This window comes from Macaca thibetana, chromosome 2 (assembly GCF_024542745.1).
Source record: "Macaca thibetana thibetana isolate TM-01 chromosome 2, ASM2454274v1, whole genome shotgun sequence".
NCBI classification, from domain to species: domain Eukaryota; kingdom Metazoa; phylum Chordata; class Mammalia; order Primates; family Cercopithecidae; genus Macaca; species Macaca thibetana.
Genome location: NC_065579.1, coordinates 13488396 through 13511978, shown reverse-complemented (window position 1 = coordinate 13511978; position 23583 = coordinate 13488396). Strand labels below are relative to the sequence as shown.

The 23583-nt window shown below is 40.5% G+C and overlaps 1 long non-coding RNA gene across 1 annotated transcript in view; it reads left to right on the top strand.

Moving 5' to 3' along the window:
- The window catches only part of LOC126946607 (uncharacterized), a 213750-nt gene that overhangs the window by 185606 nt on the left and 4561 nt on the right, over nucleotides 1–23583 (top strand). Inside the window, exon 2 of the long non-coding RNA XR_007722721.1 lies at nucleotides 2711–2829. This is a non-coding gene — a long non-coding RNA (uncharacterized LOC126946607). The remainder of the gene's footprint in view (nucleotides 1–2710; nucleotides 2830–23583) is intronic.

The following is a 23583-nucleotide window of genomic DNA, read 5'->3' as shown; positions in this document are numbered from 1 at the left end:
ATCTAATATTGTACCTGTTGAGCAACCTCTAATAATGCTCCCCTCCTCTCTACCCTTCTCAGGCTGTGGTAATCACAGTTTTACTCTCAACCTTTATAAGAGCAACTGATTGGTTGATTGATTGAGACAGAGCCTCCCCTCTGTCGCCCAGGCTGGAGTGCAATAGCACGATCTTGGCTCACTGCAACCTCTACCTCCTGAGTTCAAGCAATTCTCTTGCCTCGGCCTCCCGTGAAACTGGGACTACAGGCACCCGTCATGATGCCTGGCTAATTTTGTATTTTTAATAGAGATGGAGTTTCGCCATGTTAGCCTTGAACTCCTGACCTCAGGTGATCCACCCACCTCGGCCTCCTAAACTGCTGGGATTACAGGCATGAGCCACCACGCCCGGCCAAGATCAACCTTTTTTAGATTGCACACATGAGTGAGATCATGTGATATCTTAGTTATTCTTGATGCTTTTCTTGCCTATGAATTTTAGGTGGAGTTTGTTAAGTTTCATGAAAACCCCTGTGTAATTTTGAATGGAATAATATTGAGATAATATTTAACATTTAGAAATTTTATGTTTTATCACATTGTACTGCCATCCACAAAATATATTTATTCTTTTATTCAAGTTTGCTCTAATGACATTTTGTAACTATCTCTAAATGATTTTTCATACATAGAAATATATTCAAACATATCTGATTTTATTCATCTATTTTCAGAAAGTTATGCTCTTTATTTCTATTCACTTTCTTTCCCTCTGTGCAGCAGTGGTCCCCAACCTTTTTGGCACCAGGGACTGGTTTCTTAGACATCAATTTTTTTTATGGATGGGGGATGGGGCATTGTGGGAGGTGGGGATAGTTTCAGGATGAAACTGTTCTACCTCAGATCATCAGGCATTAGGTTCTCATAAGGAGCACACCACCTAGATCCTTCGCATGCACGGTTCACAACAGAGTTTGCACTCCTATGATAACCTAATGCCCTGCTGAGCTGAGAGGCGGAGCCAGGTGGTCACGCTCTCTCATCAGCTGCTCACCTCCTGCTGTGCTGCCTGGTACCTAACAGGCCATGGACAGGTACCAGTCCATGCTCCCAGGATTGGGGATGCCTGATTTATATGATGTATCTTCTTCATTACTGTATTTTAAACTCTTCTCTTAGATTTCTTACAGATGTTTCTCCAGGAAGTAGCATATCCCTTGACTTAGTACTACTCTGGCCCATTGGTTTATTGTTTCTATCATTTATTAGGTTTTACTTGTTTTATAATATGAAAACCCCTAATTTTTATTTGGTGATTTTAATTCATTTATATGAATTACAACCACAGATATATTTGGACTTATACCATCATAACAGATGTTTTTGTTTCTTTAATTCTCCACCTTGAGTTGATTTTTGTAAAATTTTTCTCTAATGATGTGGAGTGTGTGTGTGTGTGTGTTTAATTGTTAGCCTTAAATTTAAAAAAGCATCAAATGTGTAAGTATACTTTCTCCTAACAAGAATAGAGCATTAGTTCTATCCTAAAACATTAAAGGAAAGGTGGGGCTAATATATGAGAACCCTAACCTCATATTTTTAAAGCTGTAGCATTTTAATTTACATTTACTTTATGCTTAAGGTCCGAGTGCTCTTTAGTCGGCACATGATGAACACTGCCAGGACTAGTTCCTTCCTTTCAAGGCAGCGGGTTCCCTTCTGTCCCAGGGTGTGTCTAGAAATGTCATCCAGGAGCTAGGGATTGGGATGGGGGATCTCATGACTCTCAAGAAGAGTCAAGAGGTTATGACTTTCCTTATGCTTCAGATAAGATAAATGTAAATTAAAATGCTACAGTATGATTAGTTTCCTGATGGTCAATAATATTGAGCACATTTTCATTTGTCTATTGGCCATCTATGTATCTGCTTTGGAGAAATGTTTATTCAAATCCTTTGACATTTTTAAATTGTCTTTTTGAGTTGTAATATTCTTATATAGTAGATACAAGACTCATCACATATATAATTTACAACTATTTTCATCATTCTATGATTTATCTTTTTATTTTTGATGTATCATTTGAAACAAATATTTTTAATTTTGATGAAGTCTAGTTTACCTATTTTTTTAAATTGTTGCTTGACTTTATTCTGTTTTATAAAAGTGTATGCCTAACTAAGAGTCACAAAGGTTTTCTCCTGTATTTTCTTCTGAGAGCTTTAGAGTTTTGGCTTTACATTTAGATCAATGATCATGAGTTAATATTTTTTGTTTGATGTGGAGCAGGAGTTCAGTTCATTGTTTTGAATGTGAATATAGTTTCCCAGCACTATTTGTTGAAAGATTCATGACGATCTTCCTGAAAATCAATTTAATGTAAAAATAAGGTTTATCTCTGGGCTCTGACTTCTATATCATTAATCTATATGTCTATTCTTATGCCAGCACTACGCTTTCTTAATTACTACGGGGTTGTAGTATGTTTTAACATCAGAAAGTATGAGTCTTCCAACTTTGTTCTTTTTTCAACATTATTTTGGCTATTTTGGATCTCTTAAATTTCAAAATGAATTTAGAATTAGCTTGTCTTTCCTGCAAAGAAGGCTGCTGGGATTGTAATAGATTTGCATTGAATGTGTATGTTAATTTGGGGTATTTTGCCATCTGATGCATGATTATGGAATATCTTTCTATTTATTTAGTTCACTTTAAATTATTTCAACAGATGGGAGAGGCTGAGCAAGATGGCCAAATAGAAGCCTCCATTGATCATACCCCCTGCAGGAACACCAGATTTAACAACCATCTACATAAAAAAGCACTTTCATAAGAACCAAAACTCAGGTGAGCAATCACAGTACCTGGTATTAACTTCTTCATATCACTGAAAGAAGCACTGAAGAGGATAGAAAAAACAATTTTGAATCACTAATGCTACCCCTCTTCCATCCCCACCACTATGACTATGTGGCATGGAGAATCTGTGTATTTGAGGAAGGGAAATCTCAGTGCCTGTGAGAGTGCATTCAACTCCTTACTGCCCTGTCACAGTGGAAAGCAAACCCAGCCTGAACTCAGTTGATGTCCACCCATGGAGAGAGGATTTAGACCAGCCCTAGCCAGAGTGGAACTGCCAATCCCAGCAGTCAGAACTTGAGCTCCAGCAAGCCTCACCACCATGGGCTAAAGTGCTCTGGGGTTCTAAACAAACTTGGAAGGCAGTGTAGGTCCCATGGACTACAATTAGCACTGTGCTGGGTATGAAGACAGTGGATGTTGGGCGCACACATCCTAATGAGACACTAGCTGGGGCAGTTAAGAGAGTGCTTGCACCACCCCTCCTCCAATACCAGGCAGCAGAGCTCGCAGCAAAAAAACTGACTTCTTCCTTCTTGAGGAGAGAAGAGGGAAGAGTAAAGAGGACTTTGTGTTGTATCTTGAATACTAGCTCAGTCACAGTACAATAGAGCACTGGGAAGAGCCTTAAAGTTCCCCATTCCAGCTCCTAGCTCCTGGATGACATTTCTAGACACACCCTGGGCTGGAAGGGAACCCACTGCCTTTAAGGGAAGTAGCCAGTCATGGCAGGATTCATCATTTGCTGACTAAAGAGCACTTTAACCCTGAATAACCAGCACTTATACCCAGGTAATACATACCCTAGGCTATGGGTAAGACTTAGATATGCTGGCTTCAGGTCTGACTCAGCACATTCCTAGCTGAGTTGTCTATAGGGAAAGACTCCTTTTAATTGAGGAAGGCAGAGTATAAAGTAAAGGAGGCTTTGTCTTGTACCTTAGGTACCACTCAGCCACAGTGGGGTAGAGCATCAAGCTCTTGGTGTCCCCATTTCCAGGCCTTGATTCTTGGATGGCCTTTCTGGACCTGCCCTGGGCCACAGGGGAGCACACTTCCCTGAAGGGTAAGTGTCAGGCCTAGCAATATATACCACAAGCTGACTGAAGAGATTTGGGGCCTTAAATGAACATCAGTGGTAGCCTGATAGTACTCCCTGTGGGCCTGTGGTAGTGGTAGCCACAGGGAGAGACTCCTTGGCTTGTGGAAAGGGCAGGGCAGAGTGGCCTTAGCCATGGCAATATAAAGCACCAGGTAGATTTCTAAGGTTTTTGACTGCAGTTTCTGGCTCCCAGATAGCATCTCTGGTTGCAGGAGGGCCTGGGAGGACTCACTGTCCTGAAGGAAAGAACATAAGTCTTGGTGGCTTTGCCACCGGCTGACTGTAGAGCCCTAGGCACTTAGCAAACATAGGTGGTAGGTAGGTAGTGGTTACAGCAGGCCTTGAGCAAGAACTAGTACTGTGCTGGCTTCAGGTCTGGACTCTGCAGTCCCACTGATGGTGGCCACAGTGGGGGCTTGTGTCACCCGAATCAGGACAGAGAGACAGGCATCATCTATGTGGAAAAGTAAGGAAAGAGAGTAAGAGTCTCTGCCTGGTAATGCAGATAATTCTTTTAGATCTTATGTACAACCACCAAGGTGGTATCTCTACAAGTCTGCAAGAACCACAGTGTTACTGGGCTTGGTGTGGCCCCTAATGCAGTTTGGCTTAGCTCATAATACCTAAATCACTTCAAGTGCATGGAAAGCCTTTTGAAGAAAGATGGCTGCAAACAAGCCCAGACTGTGAAGATTATGATAAATACCCAAATGTTCAATGCTTGGACACTGACAAACATCAATAACCATCAACATCATCCAGAAAACACCTCACCAAATAAACTAAGTAAGGCACCAGGAAAAAATCCTGGAGAAACAAAGATATGTGACCTTTCAGACAGAGAATTCAAAATAACTGTTTTGAAGAAACTCAGAGAAATTCAAGATAACACAGAGAAGAAATGAAGAATTCTATCAGATAAATTTAAAAAGAGTCAAGCAGAAATTCTGTAATGGAAAATGTATTTGACATACTGAGTAATGCATTAGAGTCTCTTAATAGCAGAACGGATAAAGCAGAATTAGTGAGCTTGAATACAGGCTATTTGAAAATACACAGAGGAGACAAAATGAAAAAATAATAAAAAACAATGAAGCATGACTACAGGATCTAGAAAATAGCCTCAAAAGAGCAAATCTAAGAGTTATTGGTCTTAAAGAGGAGGTAGAGGAAGAGATAAAAGTAGAAAGTTCATTTGGAGGGGTAAAAATAGAGAGCTTTCCAAACCTAGAGAAAGTACAAGAAGGTTATAGAACACCAAGCTGATTTAACCCAAAGAAGACGACCCTGAGGCATTTAATAATCACACTTCCAGCTGGGTACGGTGGCTTGCGCCTGTAATCCCAACACTTTGGGATGCTGAGGTGAGGTCAGGAGTTCAAGACCAGCCTGGCCAAGATGGTGAAACACCATCTCTACCAAAAATACAAAAATTAGCTGGGCATGGTGGTGGGTGCCTCTAATCCCAGCTACTTGGAAGGCTGAGGCGGAGAATTGTTTGAACCCAGGAGGCAGAGGTTGTAGTGAGCCAAGACCATGTCACTGCACTGCAGCCTGGGCAACAGAGTGAGACTCCACCTCGAAAAAAAGATTTTTTTTTCAAAGGTCAAGAATAAGGAAAGAATCGTAGAAGCAGCAAGAGAAAACAACAAGCAATGGGGCTCCAATACATCTGGCAGTAAAGTGCTGAAGAAAAAAAAAAAAAACTTCTACCCTTGAATAGTTTATCTGGTGAAAATATTCTTCAAACATGAAGGAGAAGTAAAGACTTTCATAGAAAGGTCTAGTGCTGATGAAATTCCTCAGCTTTTGTCTGACAATAAATGCTCAAGGGAGTACTTCAGTATGAAAGAAAAAGTTTTTAATGAACAACAAAAAAAATCATTTGAATGTACAAAACAGAAAATCACAGACTATTATAACACTGTAACTGTGGTGTTATGAAAAGATAAAAAAAAATAACTACAATAACTTTTCAAGACATAGACAGTAAAATAAGATAGAGAAAGTAAAATTATAAACCAGGGAGATGATGTTAAAGAGTGAGTTTCTATTAGTTTTATTTTTGTTTCTTTTAGTTTCTTTTTGCTTTTAGTTTTTATTATTGCTTGTTTGCTAGTTTGTTTACACAATCAGTGTTAAGGAGTCATCGGTTTAAAATAAGTTATGAGATACTATTTGGAAAGCTTCATGGTAAGCACAAATCTAAAAACAGAGTACATCACCAGAGAAAATTACCTTCTTTATATGGAAGACAGGAAGAAAGGAAAGAAGATCACAAAAACAACCAAAAAACAAATAACAAAATGACAGGAACCAGTCTTTAATTCATCAATAACATTTAATATAAATAGACTAAACTCTCTAATCAAAAGATATAGAGTGGGTGAATGGATGAGAAAATAGGACCCAATGATCTGTTGCCTAGAAGAAACATACTTCACCTATAAAAATACACATAACCTGAAAATAAAGGGATGGAAAATGATATTCCATATAAATGGAAACCAAAAGAGAATAGGAGTTGCTGTACTTATATCAGACAAAAGAGATTTCAAGACCACAACTATAAGAAGCACCCAGTGGCTCATGGCTGTAATCCCAGCACTTTGGGAGGCCAAGGTGGGCAGATCACCTGAGGTCAGGATTTCAAGACCAGCCTGGCCAACATGGCAAAACCCCATCTCTACTAAAAAATTAGCCAGGCATGGTGGTGGGTGCCTGTAATCCTAGCTACTCAGAAGGTTGAGGCAGGAGAATTGCTAGAACCTGTGAGGAAGAGGTTGCAGTGAGCCGAGATCATGCCATTGCACTCTGGCCTGGGCAAAAAGAGCAAAACTCCATCTCAAAAAAAAAATAAATAAATAAAATAATAAAATAAAAAGAGACAAAGAAGGTCATTGTAGAATGATAAAGGATATAACAATTTTAAGTATATATGCATTCTTCAATTCTGGATCATCCAGATATATAAAGCAAATACTACTAGAGTTAAAGAGAGAGACTGTAATACAAAAAGGCTGGAGACTTCAACATAACACTTTCAGCACTGGACAGATCTTTCAGACAGAAAATTAACACAGAAACATTAGACTTAATCTGCCATGTAGAACAAATGGACCTAATAGATATTTACAAAACATTTCATCCAATGGCTTCAGAATAAACAGTTTTTTCCTCAGCACATGAATAATTCTCAAGGATAGACAAAACAAGTTTCAAAACATTCAAAGTAATTGAAATAATGTCAAGTATCTTCTCTGATCACAATGGAATAAAACTAGAAGTCTATAGCAAGATGAATTTTGGAAACTAAAGAAACCCATGGAAATTAAACAATATGCTCCTAAATGACAAGTGGGTGAATGAAGAAAATAAGAAAGAAAGTGAAAAATATCTTGAAACACATCAGGGATACAGAGAAAGCAGTACTGAGAGGGCAGTTTATAGCAATAAGTACCTACATAAAACAAATTTCAAATAAATACCCCAATGATGCATTTTAAAGAACTAGAAAAGCAAGAGCAAACCAAATCCAAAATTAGTAGAAAGTAAAAATGATTGAAATGAAGAAAACAACTTGGTTTTATGAAAAGATACCAAAAAATATAAACCTTTAGCCTAACTAACCAAGAAAAATAGAAGACCCACATACATAAAATTAGAGATAAAATCAGACATTGCAACCAATACTGCAGAAAAACAAAAGATCATTACCGGCTACTACAAGCAACTATATGCCAATAAATTGGAAAATCTAGAAGAAATGGATAAATTTCTAGACACATACAACCTACCAAGATTAAATCATGAAGAAATTTAAAACCTAAACAGACTAATAACAATTAATGAGTTTGAAATCATAATGAAAAGTCTCACAGGAAAGAAAAGCCTGGGATCTTCTGGCTTTACTGCTGAATTTTACCAAACATTTAAAGGCAGACTAATACCAATCCTACTAAAAATATTCTGAAAGAGAGAGAATGGAATACATCCAAACTCATTGTATAAGGCCAATATTATCCTGATAACAAAACCAGAGGACAAATCCTAAAACAGAAAACTACAGACCAATATCCCTGATAAATATTGATTCAAAAATCCTCAATAAAACACTAGCAAACTGAATTCAACAATACATTACAAATATTATTTGTCATGACCAAGTGGGATTCATCTCACAGATGCAAACATGGTTCAACATATGCAAATCAATCAGTGTGATACATTATATACATAGAATGAAGGATAAAAAAACCATATGATTTCAGTTAATACTGAAAAAGCACTCAATAAAATTTAATATCCCTTCATAAAAAGAACCTTCCAGAAACTGGGGATAGGAGTAACATAGCTCAACATAATAAAATCCATGTATGACAGACCCACAACTAGTGTTATACTGAATGGGGAAAAACTGAGTCTTTTCTCTAAGATCTGGAACATGATAAAGATACCCAATGTCACCCCTGTTACTCAACATAGTACTGGAAGTCCTAACTAGAGCAGTCAGACAAGAGAAGGATATAAAGGGCATCCAAAATGGACAGGAAAAAGTCAAATTATCCTTATTTGCAGATGATATAATCTTGTATTTATATAAACCTAAACCTCCACAGGAAAACTATTAAAAACTGATAAGCAAATTTAGCAAAGTTGCAGCATACAAAAGCAACATGCAAAAATCAGTAGTATTTCTATATGCCAACAGTGAACAATGTGAAAAAGAAATTTAAAAAGTTAACCCATTTACAATAGCCATGCATAAAATTAAATATCTATGAATTAACCAAGTAAGTAAAAGATCTAATGTAAACTAAAACACTGCTGAAAGAAATTGAGGAAGACACCAAAAAATAGAAAAATATTCCATGTCTATGACTTCGAAGAATTAATATTGTTAAACTATCCATACTACCCAAAGCAATCTACAGATTCAGTGCAATCCCTATCAACATTTCAATGACATTCTTCATAGAAATAGAAAAAACAATTCTAAAATTTATATGGAACCACAAAAGACCCAGAATAGCCAAAGTAATCTTAAGTGAAAAGAACAAAACTGGAGGAATCACATTACCTGACTTCAAATTATACTACAGAACTATAGTAACCAAAACAGCATGGTATTTGCATAAAAAAAAAATAGACCAATAGAATTGAATAGAAAACCCAGAAACAAATCCACACACCTGCAGTAAACTCATTTTTGACAAAAGTGCCAAGAAAAATAGAAGACCCAAATAAGGAAAAGACTGTCTTTTCAATAAATGGTTCTGGAAAAACTGGGTATGTATATGCAGAAGAATAAAACTAGAATAAAAATAGAAAGACTGCTAGCTCTTGTCATATAGAAAAATCAGATCAAAATTGATTAAAGACTTAAATCCAAGACTTCAAACTATGATACTACTTCAAGAAAGCTTTTGGTAAAATCTCTAGGACATTGAGTTGGGCACAGGTTTCTTGAGAAATACCTTACCAGCACAAACAACCATAACAAAAATGGATAAATGGGATCACATCAAGTTGAAAGGCTTCTGCACAGCATAGAATACAACCAACGAAGTGAAGAGACAACCCACAGGATGGGAACAAATATTTGCAAACTACCCATCTGACAAGGGATTAATAACCAGACTATATAAGTAGCTCAAACAACTCTATAGAAAATAGTCTAGTAATCCAATCAAAAATGGGCAAAAGATTTCAGCAGACATTTCTCAAAAGAAGATATGCAAATGGCAAAGAGGCATATGAAAAATTATTCAATATCATTGATTATCAGATAATAAACTACAATAAGATGGCTGGGCACAGTGACTCACGCCTGTAATCCCAGCACTTTGGGAGGACAAGGTGGGTGGATCACGAGGTCAGGAGATTGAGACCTTCCTGGCTAACATGGTGAAACCCCATCTCTACTAAAAATACGAAGAATTAGCCAGGCATGGTGGTGGACACCTGTAGTCCCAGCTATTTGGGAGGCTGAGGCAGGAGAATGGCGTGAACCCAGGAGGCAGAGCTTGCAATGAGCTGAGATTGCACCACTCCACTGCACTCCAGCCTGGGTGACAGAGCAAGACTCTGTCTCAAAAAAAAAAAAAAAAACAACCAACCACAATACGATATCATCTTATCCCAGTTAAAATGGTTTACATCCAAAAGACAGACAATAACAAATGCTGCCAAGGATGTGGATGTGGAGAAAAGGGAACCCTTGTACACTGTTGGTGGGAATGTAAATTAATACAATCACTGTGGAGAACAGTTTGGAGGTTCCTCAACAAACTTAAAGTAGAGCTACTCTGTAATGCAGCAATTCCACTGACTGAGTATAGATCCAAAGAAAGGAAATCCATAGATGGAAGTGATATCTATGCTCCTATATTTGTCACAGCACTGTTTACAATAGCTAAGATTTAGTAGCAACCTAAGTGTCCATCAACAGATGAATGGTTAAAGAAAATATGGTACATATACACAATGGAGTACTATTCAACTATAAAAAGGAATGAGATCCTGTCATTTGCAACAACATAGATGGAACTGGAGATCATTATGTTAAGTGAAATAAGCCAACAACAGAAAGACAGACACTGTATGTTCTCACTTATTTGTGGGATCTAAAAATCAGAACATTTAAACTCACGAGTATAGAGTAAAAGGATGGTTACCAGAGTTTGGGAAGAGTAGTGGAGAGCAGAGAGGGGGATGGCTAATAGGTACCAAGAAAATAAGAAGAATGAGTAAGACCCACTATTTTATGGCACAGTAAGATAACAATAGTGAATAGTAACTTAATTGTACATTTTAAAATAACTTAAAAAGTGTAACTGGGCTGTTTATAACTCAAAGGATAAAGGCTTGAGGGGATGGATACCTCATTCCCCATGATGTGCTTATTTCACATCACATGCCTGTATCAAAACATCTCATGTATTCCATAAATATATACACCTACTGTATAGCCACAAAAATTTAAAAAAGAAAAATAAAAATGTGCATTTATACTGTCTTTAAAACTTACATTATTTTCCCCAAATCCCTACCCTTACTAGATGTTTTCTTGTGACTCAGTGGTCAATAACTGATTACATGGCCACCTTTGTCTATAAGGGAATTTAGACAAGCTGAGGGCAGGCTTAACAATATTGGCTTAGACAAGTCATGATTCGTCATCACTGGGTGCTGGGCACTTTGGTGCCAGCCATACTCTCATTCTCTCAAGTTGTAGTTCTATTAACTGGGAAGAAAAAGGGGATTGTATGTAAGGTAGGTGGAAAACAGTGCCAGACGTATTGCTCCTTAACCCTCTCCTCCCACCCCCAGCACATAAACAGCACATACTGTGTCCTATATAGTCTTGATTTCACCTAGAGAAAATCCATTTTCTAATTGTTTACTGTTCTACTCAGTAAGTGAAACTTACTTCTCTGTAACAAAAAAGCTGTTGCTCAGTTCTTAACCATAGTCAATTACTTCAGTTCCATGAATTCATAGCATACCACTGGTTTTCTCCTTCAAACCACAACTCCTGTTTGGAACTGGTATTGAAGTTATTGAGTAAAATTATAAAGAGCATGTAGAACACTTATGAACTGAGTCTACCTTTGCTAAGAGAAGAGGAGATTGCTGGTCCTGGTTGGGATGTTTTACATTAAAGGCAGGCAGAAGGGCAAAGGACTGGGGCTCTTTGAAACACAGTTGCCTTTTCTTTCTTGTGAAAGAACCAAATGTGTGACATTTCCATTCAAATGGAAAAGTGAGAACACAAGGAATGAGACTTCATTAGGCTATGAGAAGTTTTATACCTAAAATGTTGACAACAGCACACTGTGTCTCTACATACTGCCATCCCAACCCCTTTATTTTAATACCATCAGTGTTTGAACCCCAGGAGTTTGATCCTGCGGGATATTTGATTCTACACTTGCAAATACCAGCAAGGTTTATAGTTAATCAATTTCAATAATGACCCCCAATTGTTTACTTCTCATATCCGTGTCCTATGCTGTGTGATTTGCTGCTCTTACCATTAAGAGGTGAAATCTCTTTCCTCACTATTTGAACTTGACTGTGCCTGGTGAGTGACATGGAACAAAAGAATGCAGCAGAAGTGATGGTGTGCCAATTCCAGGTCTAAGCTTTAGTCTCTTGAGATTCTTGCAAACAACGATGTGGGCAAATCCAGGATGGCCTGCTGGAGGGAGACAACTGAAACATTACCCTCTTCACCCTGACCAATTGCCAGTCAATCATTAGACATGGGAGTGAGGACATCCTAGGCCAGCCACTGACCTGATGACTGCAGATCCATGAGTGAGCTCTGCTCAGATCAGCTAAATGTGGGTCGCACCAAAAGAATGACTCAGCTGACCAACAGATTCATGAGTTAAATATGTCCCTTTTGTTTTAAATCACAAATGTTATAGGGTTTAAACTATCTTGTTGTGAAGAATAGTTGAACTACTTGCTCTGAGTAGAAGTCAATGTAAGTCACATTTTCAATAAAAATACAGGTTTGTTGTTATATAACTTAAGGTAAATGTGCTGGCCTAAATTATCTTTCCACTCTACTCAAGAGAAATTACTGTATTTCAAGGTCATTCTGATCAAATCCTCAAAGCCAAAAATGTCTCAAAAGTACTTTCAAATATTAATATATTTTTATTTGATTTTATTAGTCATATCAAAAATCACTAAATACTTATGAATATTATAATTCTTGACCTATTTTCCTTTTAATTTAAAACTTCTTAGTTTTAAATATATTACATGTTCATTAAGAAAGAAAAATGCAAAACAAAGTGGGAAGAAGAAATTTTTGAAAGAAAGCCTGTAATCCCATCGAGTCACAAAGAATTGTTTGACATTTTAAGCTGACTTAGAGTTTCCCTAAATGGTTTTCCAAATACAGACAGGGTCCAACTGGCCTCCTGCAGATAGAAATATACTCTATATGCAAATGAGAAAACTTCTGAATTTAGTCTAAAATATAGATATCTATCATGTGCGTGCACACACACACTCACAAGTTCACACAATTACCTCCTCACAGAGGTTCCTCATAGACCTTTTTTTTTTTTCTTTTGGGGGAGGAGGGGTGTTTGTAGCAATAAATCAGAATAGAAAGCAGCAGCAGTAAAACGTTTTAGCACCTCCTGCCTGTGATTTCAGTGCCAAATATAATTTTCTAAGTTTTTAATCAAAATTTTGAGGTTTTCGTCACAAGCTGACCCACAAGTCCTAGAATAAAATAATGTCAATAACAATGTTATTTTTTGAGTGCTTAGTATACACTAGGTCACCTGATGTAGTCTCTACATTTGGAATTCTGTTTTTCTCTAAATAACACTCTGAGATAGGTAATGTTATTACCGTTATCTTATAAAGAAAATGAAGCTTCAGAAGGCCGAGACACCTTTGAATGTTTCATCTTAGTAAATATTGGGGCAGGGACTTTACCCATTGCAACTAATTACCAGTCTCCTTCTGTTAGCCATTCTGCTACAGGCTTTCTGGGGCTCCCAAGATTCCAGAGGGGTGTCATTGTTGAACTTTGTGTGGTTCTATTTAACAAAGAATATAGGATTGATGCAGAATATATCTTATCAATCTTAGTAAGAAAATTCTTCTATTCATGTGCCTCATACATTAAACCTGTGTGATCATAACTATAGATATAAAGTTTTATATTCATATAAAACATCATGTTTTTATGCTTCCTTTGGATAACAGTAGGCAGATCTTATTTCTACAGCCTAAGATCCAAAATGCATAGCAGAAATAATACTGGACATGAAGTTGCATGGACCTGGGTTTAATTTTTAATTCCTACCAGTTCAATGAGATTATGGGCATGTGTGTTTGTTTACTTTCATAGATATTAGTCCAACAATAGATGCAACTCTTAGAACCCTGAAGGCGGATTCTCAGATACAGTTTTGTCTCAACCAGAAATCACAAACCAGTTGACTTAAATTTGCAAAATTGCTTGGTTTCAGCGTTTAACTTTGACCCATTTGATGTTAAATAACAAAAAAGAAAATAAAAAGGAAGGTATATAAAAGGAAGGAAGGCAGGAAAGGAGAAAGGAGGGAGAGATCTTGAACATATGTGGAAGCTCTAGAGATTTCACTTAAACATCTGTGTGTCCAGGTTCTCTTGAAAAGCAGAATATCAAACAACACAAGCACACATTCCATTTGAAAAAAACAAAAAACAAAAAACAAAAAAAACAAGCGAGAGCAGTGGCCAGTTCCCTAGTTTGGGCATATGATCATTATTGTGTCACATTCTTCACTGGTTCCTTTGATCTCCCAGGCCCTAAGGCTAAGTAGTAAATGTCAGGCATTGCCAAATGTGTGCTAATGTGTGTATATGTATGTGTCTAATGCCTTTTCTGGTGTTCCAGGCCTCAGGGTTTGAGACATAAATCCTAGCTAAATCCAAAATGAGTAAGAAAAGGGTTATATTACTGTCTTATTGTAAGTACAGTACTCTCCTTTCCTTAGAATTATTATTTACCATTACTTAGAGAGGTAATTGATCTTTTTTTTGCTGCTCCCCCTCAACCCGCTCAAATAAAAATTTATTTTAAGGACTGGCCCTTAGTTTTTTTTTTTTTTTTTTTTGAGACGGAGTCTCGCTCTGTTGCCCAGGCTGGAGTGCAGTGGTGCAATCTCGGCTCACTGCAAGCTCCGCCTCCCGGGTTCACGCCATTCTCCTGCCTCAGCCTCCCGAGTAGCTGGGACTACAGGCGCCCGCCACCGCGCCCGGCTAATTTTTTGTATTTTTAGTAGAGATGGGGTTTCACCATGGTCTCGATCTCCTGACCTTGTGATCTGCCCGCCTCTGCCTCCCAAAGTGCTGGGATTACAGGCATGAGCCATCGCGCCCGGCCTCGCCCTTAGTTTTACAAAAGAAGTACTCTATTGAAGAAGGAATTAGTGAAATCAACTATAACCTAATAGTAGTAGTTAAAGAAATTTTAAAATCCTCTTAAAGTTGCTACAAAGTGTGACCCCACCCCCCCCCCGGCCCCCGACCTTACTCTCAAGTTAAAAGAGAGTATTAACAGCCTGTCTTCTCTCTGCGGACAGTGGACTTTATCTATACTCCCCAACTCCACATTCCTCAACATTGATTTCAGACCCAGTGAGTTCCTGCATGGCTGCAGGGGCACAAGACTGATAAGTGTAGGTTGCAAGACATGTTTCTCTCAAGATGTAAGAAATGTCGTAATGCTGCCTTTGTTTCTTGCTTCTGTAACTTGCGTACCACCTCACGTACCATCTCACGGGATTGGAGATGGCCAATTTTCTGTCTCCTTTGCCTGTGGGCTAGAGCCCCAGGACACAGGAGACCTGGGGTCCTTGGTGCCACCAGGAGAGCTTCAGCCTGGAAGGAGAACGTCCCTCCCTCATTCCCGAGCCCTCCCCCGACAGCACAAATGGAACCAGTAGAAAGGGTTGGAGGACAGTCACCGGGGCATTGTGCAGACATCTGAACGCAGTAAGGTTTGGACCCTAAGGCAAGACCTATCCCGTAAGGATGGAAGGGGAGCCTGGTCACCTCCCAGGGCATGAGGACTAGTCTGACCTGAGGGGGTTGGGACAATGGGAGAGGCACACTGATTTGAATGAAACTCACCCTAACTGACACCAGACGTGGGTGGGGCTCGCGAGTTGGTCAGAAAGTAAAACCATTTCAGGGATGGGAGAGATGTGTGAAAGTGAGTGAAAGAGATTGTCCTGGGAGAGACCAATGTGGGGTGGGATGTGGGGAGGCACAGATCTCTTAGTGTGTACTGTGTGCCCCAAGGCAAGTGTGGGAAAAATCAGACCTATGACACTGCATATGGTCCACGGGACCAGCTCCACAGCTGCAGTTAGCTGTGACAGGAATTAAGGCATGCTCCTAACTAAGCAGTGTCTGAACCTCCTGTAATAGGACCCAGTCTGGTCTGTCCAGGAGTGAAAGTGCATCTCAAAGGGTGGAATGGGAGGAAAAGCATCAAAGCCTACTTCACTGGAGTGGATGTTGGAAAATTTCAAGAAAGGTTTTAATGGAGATTATGGAGTTAACCCCTCAGAGATTGAGAACTCTCTGTGAAATGGCCGTGTGTTTAGGGTAATAACCAGAGTCAAACAACAGCCTGGGTACCTGGACCTGTTCCCATACATTGACTCCTGGCTGAGTGTCATTCAAACTTGCCCCAGGTGGTTACAATCCTGTTTTGAGACCTACTATAAGACCCTGGTAGCTCGTGCCAGATCTGAGGCAGCAAAAGAACTTAAAGGGATGGTGGAAAGAAAGGAAAAGCTGCAAGGAAAACAGAAAAAACCTATTCTGCAGGCTTCGCCCGAGGAGAGGGAGTTTCCACCTCTGTATGTCCCAATCTGTCCATCTCTAGCAAGGCCAAGGCAAGATGCTACACAAGCGGCCCCTGAGGAATCAAGCTCAGAGGAGAGTGAGCCTCAGGCATCACCCCACAGGGAAGAGTCAGAGCCCCCTACCTATAAAGACTGAAGAAGCACTTCAAGGTGATGAGGCAGGCCATCTCAGATCCAGCCACATCTGAGCCTTGCAGATGTTTCTCCAGGAGACACAAAGACAAATTTATCATGATAAATAGGGTCAAGTACAAGGAGGGCAATGCCTTTTTGTTTACAAGCCTTTCCACACCACTAACCTCCTAAACTGGAAACAGCATACACCCTCCTATGCAGAGAAGCCCCAGGCCCTCATAGACTTATGTGGTCCATCTTTGTGACTCTTAACCCTACCTGACCTGATTGTCAGCAACTACTTTTAACATTGTTCTGTACAGAAGAAAGCAGGAGAGTTACTCAGGCAGCCTTACAGTGGTTAGAAAGCAATGCGCCTGAAGGCACAAATTATGTCAAGTGGTATGCACAGGAGAAATTCCCAGAAGCAGATTCAAATTGGGATCCAAACCAGGCAGAATTGCAAAACCTGCAGAGGTATTGGGAGGCACTCCTTAGTGGAATAAAGGCTGGAGGGAAAAAGGCAATGAATATAGGAAAGGTTTCAGAGGTATGCCATTCACTGATGAGAGTCCCAGTGAATTTTATGAAAGACTCTGTGAAGCATTCCAGTTTTGTACACCATCTGATCTGGAGGCTGTAGGGAATCAATGCATGGTTAATGTGGCATTTGTGGGCCAGGCATTAGGTGACATTAGACGGAAGCTTCAGAAGTTGGAAGGTTTTGAGGGTATGAATATTACCCAGCTCATTCAAGTGCTACTAAGGTGTTTGTTAATCGAGAGGAGGCAACCAAGAAAGAGGTAAAGTGCAAAGCCAAGGAAAAGGCTGATTTATTGGCTGCTGCTCTGGTTGAAACAGAGACTGGTTTTGTGAGAGGATGTGGACATGGTCTTGGACGTGGTCGCAGGAGAGGACAAGCTAGGCCAGGGTTTGAAGGCTGGCCTAGGCTTGAGAGGGATCAGTGTGTGAGATGCAAACAGAAAGGGCACTGGAAGGATGAATATCCAGAAAGAGAAAAGGAAGAAAGCAGCAGCCAGGGACCTGATGCCCAGCCAAGGCCTGCAGCCTCTAGCCATTGTTCTAAAGCTGGATACTGATCTGGTCGGCTTAGCAGGAGTTGAGGAATATAAGGACTGAGACAGACCGGGCTCCATTTCTCTAGACCTCCAGGAGCCCCTGGTCTCTATGAACGTGGGAGGCCAACAGATGGACTTTATGGTAGATACAGGTGCTGAACCCTTGGTGGTAACACGGCCTGTTGGGCCACTATTTAAAAACTCTGCTACTATCATTGGGGCAACCAGAGTATCAGAGAAAAGGCCTTTCTGTCAATCCAGAAAGTGTGTCATTGAAGGACAAGAAGTTCAACATGAATTTTTATATTTGCAAAATTGTCCAGTGTCCTTGTTAGGAAGAGACTTGCTCCAGAAATTATAAGGACAAATCTTTACACCAGAAGGGGACATGACTCTAAACCTAGGTCAAAGAAAAGCCATGATAATGACCCTTACTGTCCCAACAACTGAGGACTGGAGACTCTATGAGAGACGCAACATTTGTAAAGATGCATTTTACCAGTGGGAAAATGAGGCAATGTATGAGGAATTATTTCTCAAGCTGCCAGGGGTCTGGGCGGAAGACAATCCCCTGGGGCTAGCCATAAATCAGGCACCTGTAGTGGTGGAGCTGCTGCGGGGCACTTACCCAGTGCGAATCCGTCAGTATCACATGCCAGTAGAAGCCACCCTTGGGATTATAAAGCATATAGACTGGCTCCTTAAATTTGGAATAATAGAAAGATGTGCCTCTTCTTGGAACACTCCATTGCTACTGGTGTTAAAGCCCTCTGGAGATTACCAGCCGGTACAGGATTTGCAGGCAGTAAATAAGGTTGCAGCTATATTATATGCCATTGTGCCCAACCCATATACAATGCTTGGGCAAATTCCTGCTGATGCTGCTGGGTTTACATGCTTAGACATAAAGGATGCATTTTTCTGCATCCCACTAGCTCCTGAAAGCCAGGGCATCTTTGCCTTTGAGTGGGGCTCATCACAGTATACTTGGACCAGTCTCCTCCAAGGATTTAAAAACTCCCCAACCATTTTTTGAGGAACCACTAGCCTCAGATCTGAAGGCTTTTGTGCCACCAAGTGACCACTGTGTCCTGTTGTAATACATGGATGATTGATTGTTGGCTGCACCCACAAAAGAAGAGTGATTTCAAGGCACAGAAAACCTCCTTCATGCTCAGTGGGAGGCTGGCTATAAGGTGTCTAAGGAAAAGGCACAAAGAGCAAGGTATCTTGGCTTTAACATCTTTCAAGGGCAGTGTGAGCTTGAACGTGAGCAAAAAGAGACTCTGTGTGGCAGTCTTTGACCTGACACTACACGACAAGTGTGGGAGTGTTTAGGGGCAGTTGGTTTCTGTTGCATTTGGATTCCAAATTACTCACTCTTGGCAAAACCATTGTATGAGGCTACCAAAGTGGGGGAAAAGGAACCCCTCCAGGGGAGGAAAGAGCAGGACATGGCCTTCAAAGAAATCAGGAAGGCTTTGATCCAGACCCCGGCATTAGGACTGCCAGACATGACGAAGCCTTTTTACCTGTAAGTCCATGGAAGAAAAGGAATAGCTACAGGAGTCTTGGTACAAACACTAGGGTCATGGTATCAGCCTGTGGCATATTTGTCCAAGCGACTAGACTTAGTGGCTACGGGATGGCCACCCTGTTTCAAGGCATTGGCAGCCACTGCCCTGTTAGTGGAAGATGCTAAAAAGCTCACATTTAAACAAAGGTTAATAATTCGGGTGCCCCACGCAGTTGTCACCCTGATGGAGCAGAGGGGGCATGGCTGGCTTTCCAACATTAGGATGTTAAGATATCAAGGGCTTTTGTGTGAAAACCTGTATATAACCTTGGAGACTCTGAATACTCTAAATCCAGGCACACTGCTGCCAATAGAATGGGCGGAGCATGGAAGCCCCCATTGTGTGGCCCAGGGTATGACTATTGTGTGGAAACAGTGGATGAAGCCGAAAAGACTTGAAGAACCAGCCCTTAAAGGACCCAGATGTTGAATACTTTACTGATGGAAGCAGCTTCATATCTGAAGGAAGACCGGCTGGATATGCAGTGGTAACAGTGAATTCAGTAGCCGGGAACTTTGGCCCAAAGAGCTGAGCTAATAGCCCTCAATAGAGCATTGCTCTTGGCCAAAGGAAAGTCAGTACACATCTATACTGACTCAAGGTATGCTTTTGCCACTCTGCATGCCCATGGAGCTATCTATAAGGAAAGAGGATTATTAACAACTGAAGGAAAGGAAGTCAAAAATAAATAGAAAATAGAGCAGCTCTTAGAAGCTATATGGGCTCCAAAAGAAGTATTTTTTTGATGCCATTGCAAAGGGCATCAAACAGGAGGAGGTAATGACGCTAGAGGAAAGAGAAAGGTGGACAGAGAAGCCAAAAGAGCTGCAATGACTGATGTAACTAAGAAGGAAGAGGAAACCCTTACCATGCCCTTACTGGAGTTTCCCCTTACAGAACCCCCTAACTACTCCTCTAATGAAAAGGCTTGGTTTGAGCAGGAGAGTGGAAGTTACCAGAAAGGAGGTTTAGTGGAAGTTCTCAGATGGGAGGCTTGCCATCCAAGAAGCAATAGCTCCCCAGTTCATAAAGCTATGTCATCAAGAAATGCATGTGGGAAAAACTGCATGAGAAACTTGTGTAAGACGGCATTTCTATGTGTTGTGCCTAACTGCCATCCCTCGAACCGTTTGTGATCAATGTTTAACTTGTGCCCAGAACAATCCACAGCAGGGGCCAACATGGCCCCCAGGGATTCAAGAAACTGGAGCTACACCCTGTGAAAACCTGCTTGTGGACTTTACCTAGCTGCCTCGAGCCGGAGGCTACCGGTACATGCTCGGTACAGAGAAAGGTCGGGAAGTAATCGGAATCTTATTAATGGACATTATTCCTAGATTTGGACTGCCTCTAACTTTAGGAGCAGACAATGGCCCAGCATTTGTGGCAAAAATAATACAACAGCTAACGCAGATGTAAACAATCAAATGGAAACCGCAAACAGCTTTTCGCCCGCAGAGTTCTGGAAAAGTTGAAAGAATGAACCGGACACTCAAACCGCTGTTAAAGAAGTTTTGCCAAGAAACTCATCTAAGGTGGGATCAGGTGCTGACCATGGTCCTTCTCCGAGTTAGGTGCACCCCTACTAAATTAACTGGGCATTCACCCTATGAGATAATGTTCAGCCGACCACCCCCGATCATAACTCAGATGAAAGGGGACTTAAAAGAAATTGGAGAATTAACCTTAATAAGGCAAATACAAGCCTTAGGTGAGGCTATGCAGGAAATACAAGGGTGGGTAAGAGAAAGAATACCTGTTAGCCTCACAGATGCTTCCAACCTGGAGCATCTCACTTCCAACCTGGAGACTCTATCTGGGTCAAATGATGGAACCCAACCACTTTAGGGCCTTTATGGGATGGTCCCCATATTGTGATCTTGTCTACCCCCACTGCTGTTAAAGTTTCAGATATCACACCTTAGGTTCATCATAGCTGGCTGAAACCAGCAGCAGCCACCACCCAGGACCAGCAGACCAGTCAACAAAACGCAGACCACCTGACACGGCTGATCCTGCAGTGAAACCAAGCCAGTGCTGACAAGGACAACTGCCCTGCTCTGACCACTCTAGAGGCTGGTCAGTCCATGCATGACTGAAGCTTGAGGAAACATCGAGCCCTGCTCTGGTCACACAACTGGAAGCTGACTTGTCTATGCACAGCCTAAGCCTGAGGAAGTCAATGATAGATAAGTAAATGTGGATTAAATTTACAAACATAGTTATATTCTTACTTGTACTGATTATTTTGCTGTCATGTTATCTTTGCAAATGCTGCCAAGCTTGTTATCCAGAAGGGTTCCCATGCATAGTATAAGTTTAATCATATTAGTAATACTGAAGCCACTGACACTTTCACCTATGGTCATAAAAGGGGACCAGGATGCCTGTCATCACTGTATGATGGAAGCCTGGTCTGGAAAAGGTGTGACTAAAACTCTGTTATACCAGACCTACTATGAGTGTACAGGGACTCATACAGGAACTTGTGTCTATAACCAGACTAGTTACTTGGTCTGTGATCCTGGAAACGGGAAGCCCCAAGTGTGTTATAACCCAGAGTTCTTGCCCTATGACTTCTGGTTTGAAGTCCAAATTGGTGAACCCCTAATGTCATCACATACAAACCCCACAGAAACCGGGGGGTTTGTTCATTGTAAACAAAATGAACATATTCCCTTACTCACATAAAGGACCTGTCTCCATATATTTTGATGCCTGCCAAGCTGTACATCTCAGTAAACTAAATAATATTGGGACCATCTGTAAAAATCTAGGACAAGAAACAGTCAGCATCAGAGCCGCCAAGGACAGGCATACCACCACCCAAACAATGGCTCTGCAGAAGTACCAACCGGTATCCCAAGATGAGTATGTACCCACTCAAGAAGAAATAGCTATCTGTGGTGCTCTTTACTAATTTGCATTTGTGTTGAGCACCAAAAGGGGGAAGTGAAGAAAGTATTAATGAAATCAACTATAACCTAATAGTAGTAGTAATAGAAATTTTAAAATCCTCTTAAAGTTGCTGCAAAGTGTGACCACCCCCCCGCCCCCAACTGCCTTACTCTCAAGTTAAAAGAGAGTATTAACAGCCTGTCTTCTCTCTGTGGACAGTGGACCTTATCTATACTCCCCAACTCCACAATCCTCAATGTTTATTACAGGCCCAGCGAGTTCCTGCACAGCTGCAAGTCACAAGACAGATTTTTAGGTTGCAAGACATGTTTCTCTCAAGATGTAAGAAATGTTGTAATGCTGCGTTTGTTTCTTGCTTCTGTATCTTGCTTCTTGCCTCACATGGTTCCCGCCTTAAGATATTTAAAAGTAGGAAAAGCACTTTGTTTGGGGCTCAGACTTTCTGGATGTATGTCCGGCTGTCAGTGATCAGCTTAATTTAATGAACTCTCCTGAACGTTTTTTGGTCTCTCCGGTCTTTGATTGTCCCACAACACTGTATTCTAATAAAAATCCTCATTTAAATTATAATTTTATAGTTGGGTGTGGTGGCATGTGCCTGCAGTCTCAGCTATTTGGGAGGCTGAGGCAAGAGGATCCCTTGAGCTCAGGATTTCAAGGCCAGTCTGGACAATATACTGAGAGCCAATCTAAAAAAATTGTTATACTTTTCTCTGATTTGATTCAATCTATATTACAAACCCACACTTTTTAGGGCACAAGGAATACTATATTTTAGTTGAACCCATTGAGCTGAGTTAGATGCAATAGGTCAAATATGTTAATGTTCATGCCTTCAAAATTAAAATTCTTTCTACTTCCCTCCTCCAAAATGTGGTATTGGGGTCTATAGATGAGGTGGGTGAAATTAAAGTATCTTCACTTTTTATTCTAGGTGTTCTGATCTCATCAGTGGTGTTTCTGATCTTTCTAGTCTTGCAGGTATTGGTCCCCATTATATGCTCACACAGCTTAAGTTTCCAGACAGTGGTATGCTACGGCCAACTTGTACTAGCTTATGAAAGTCAATTGTGTACATCTTGTCCCAACTCTATCTTTGTTATTTTGGCTTGTCACTTGGTGGCTTTAAAGGGCCATGCTTGGAGTATTTATAATCTGGAAATTGGCAAATGCTACAAATATGAGCTGTTTCTCTTGAAGAGTTGATTGTTAAATATTTACAAACATACCACTCCCTCCAGATAAAGTGGAATTCACGTTGTGTATTGTCCTCTTCCATTTCGACTGTGGGCTTGGTTAGATAACTTGCTTTGACCAGTTTGACGTTAGCAAGTATGTCAGCAGATTTTTGTTAAGCCTTTCACAATGGTGATAGTCCTCTTCTACCATGCTATGAGGAAGCCAAAATCACATGAAGAAGCCATATGGAAGAGAACTGAGAAACATAGTTGAGAGCTAGAATGAGGCCTCAGACATAAGACCTAAATTTAGCAATCCCAGCTAGCAGCTGTCTGTGTACCACCTCAGCAGAGGTCCCAAGCACTGTGGAATAG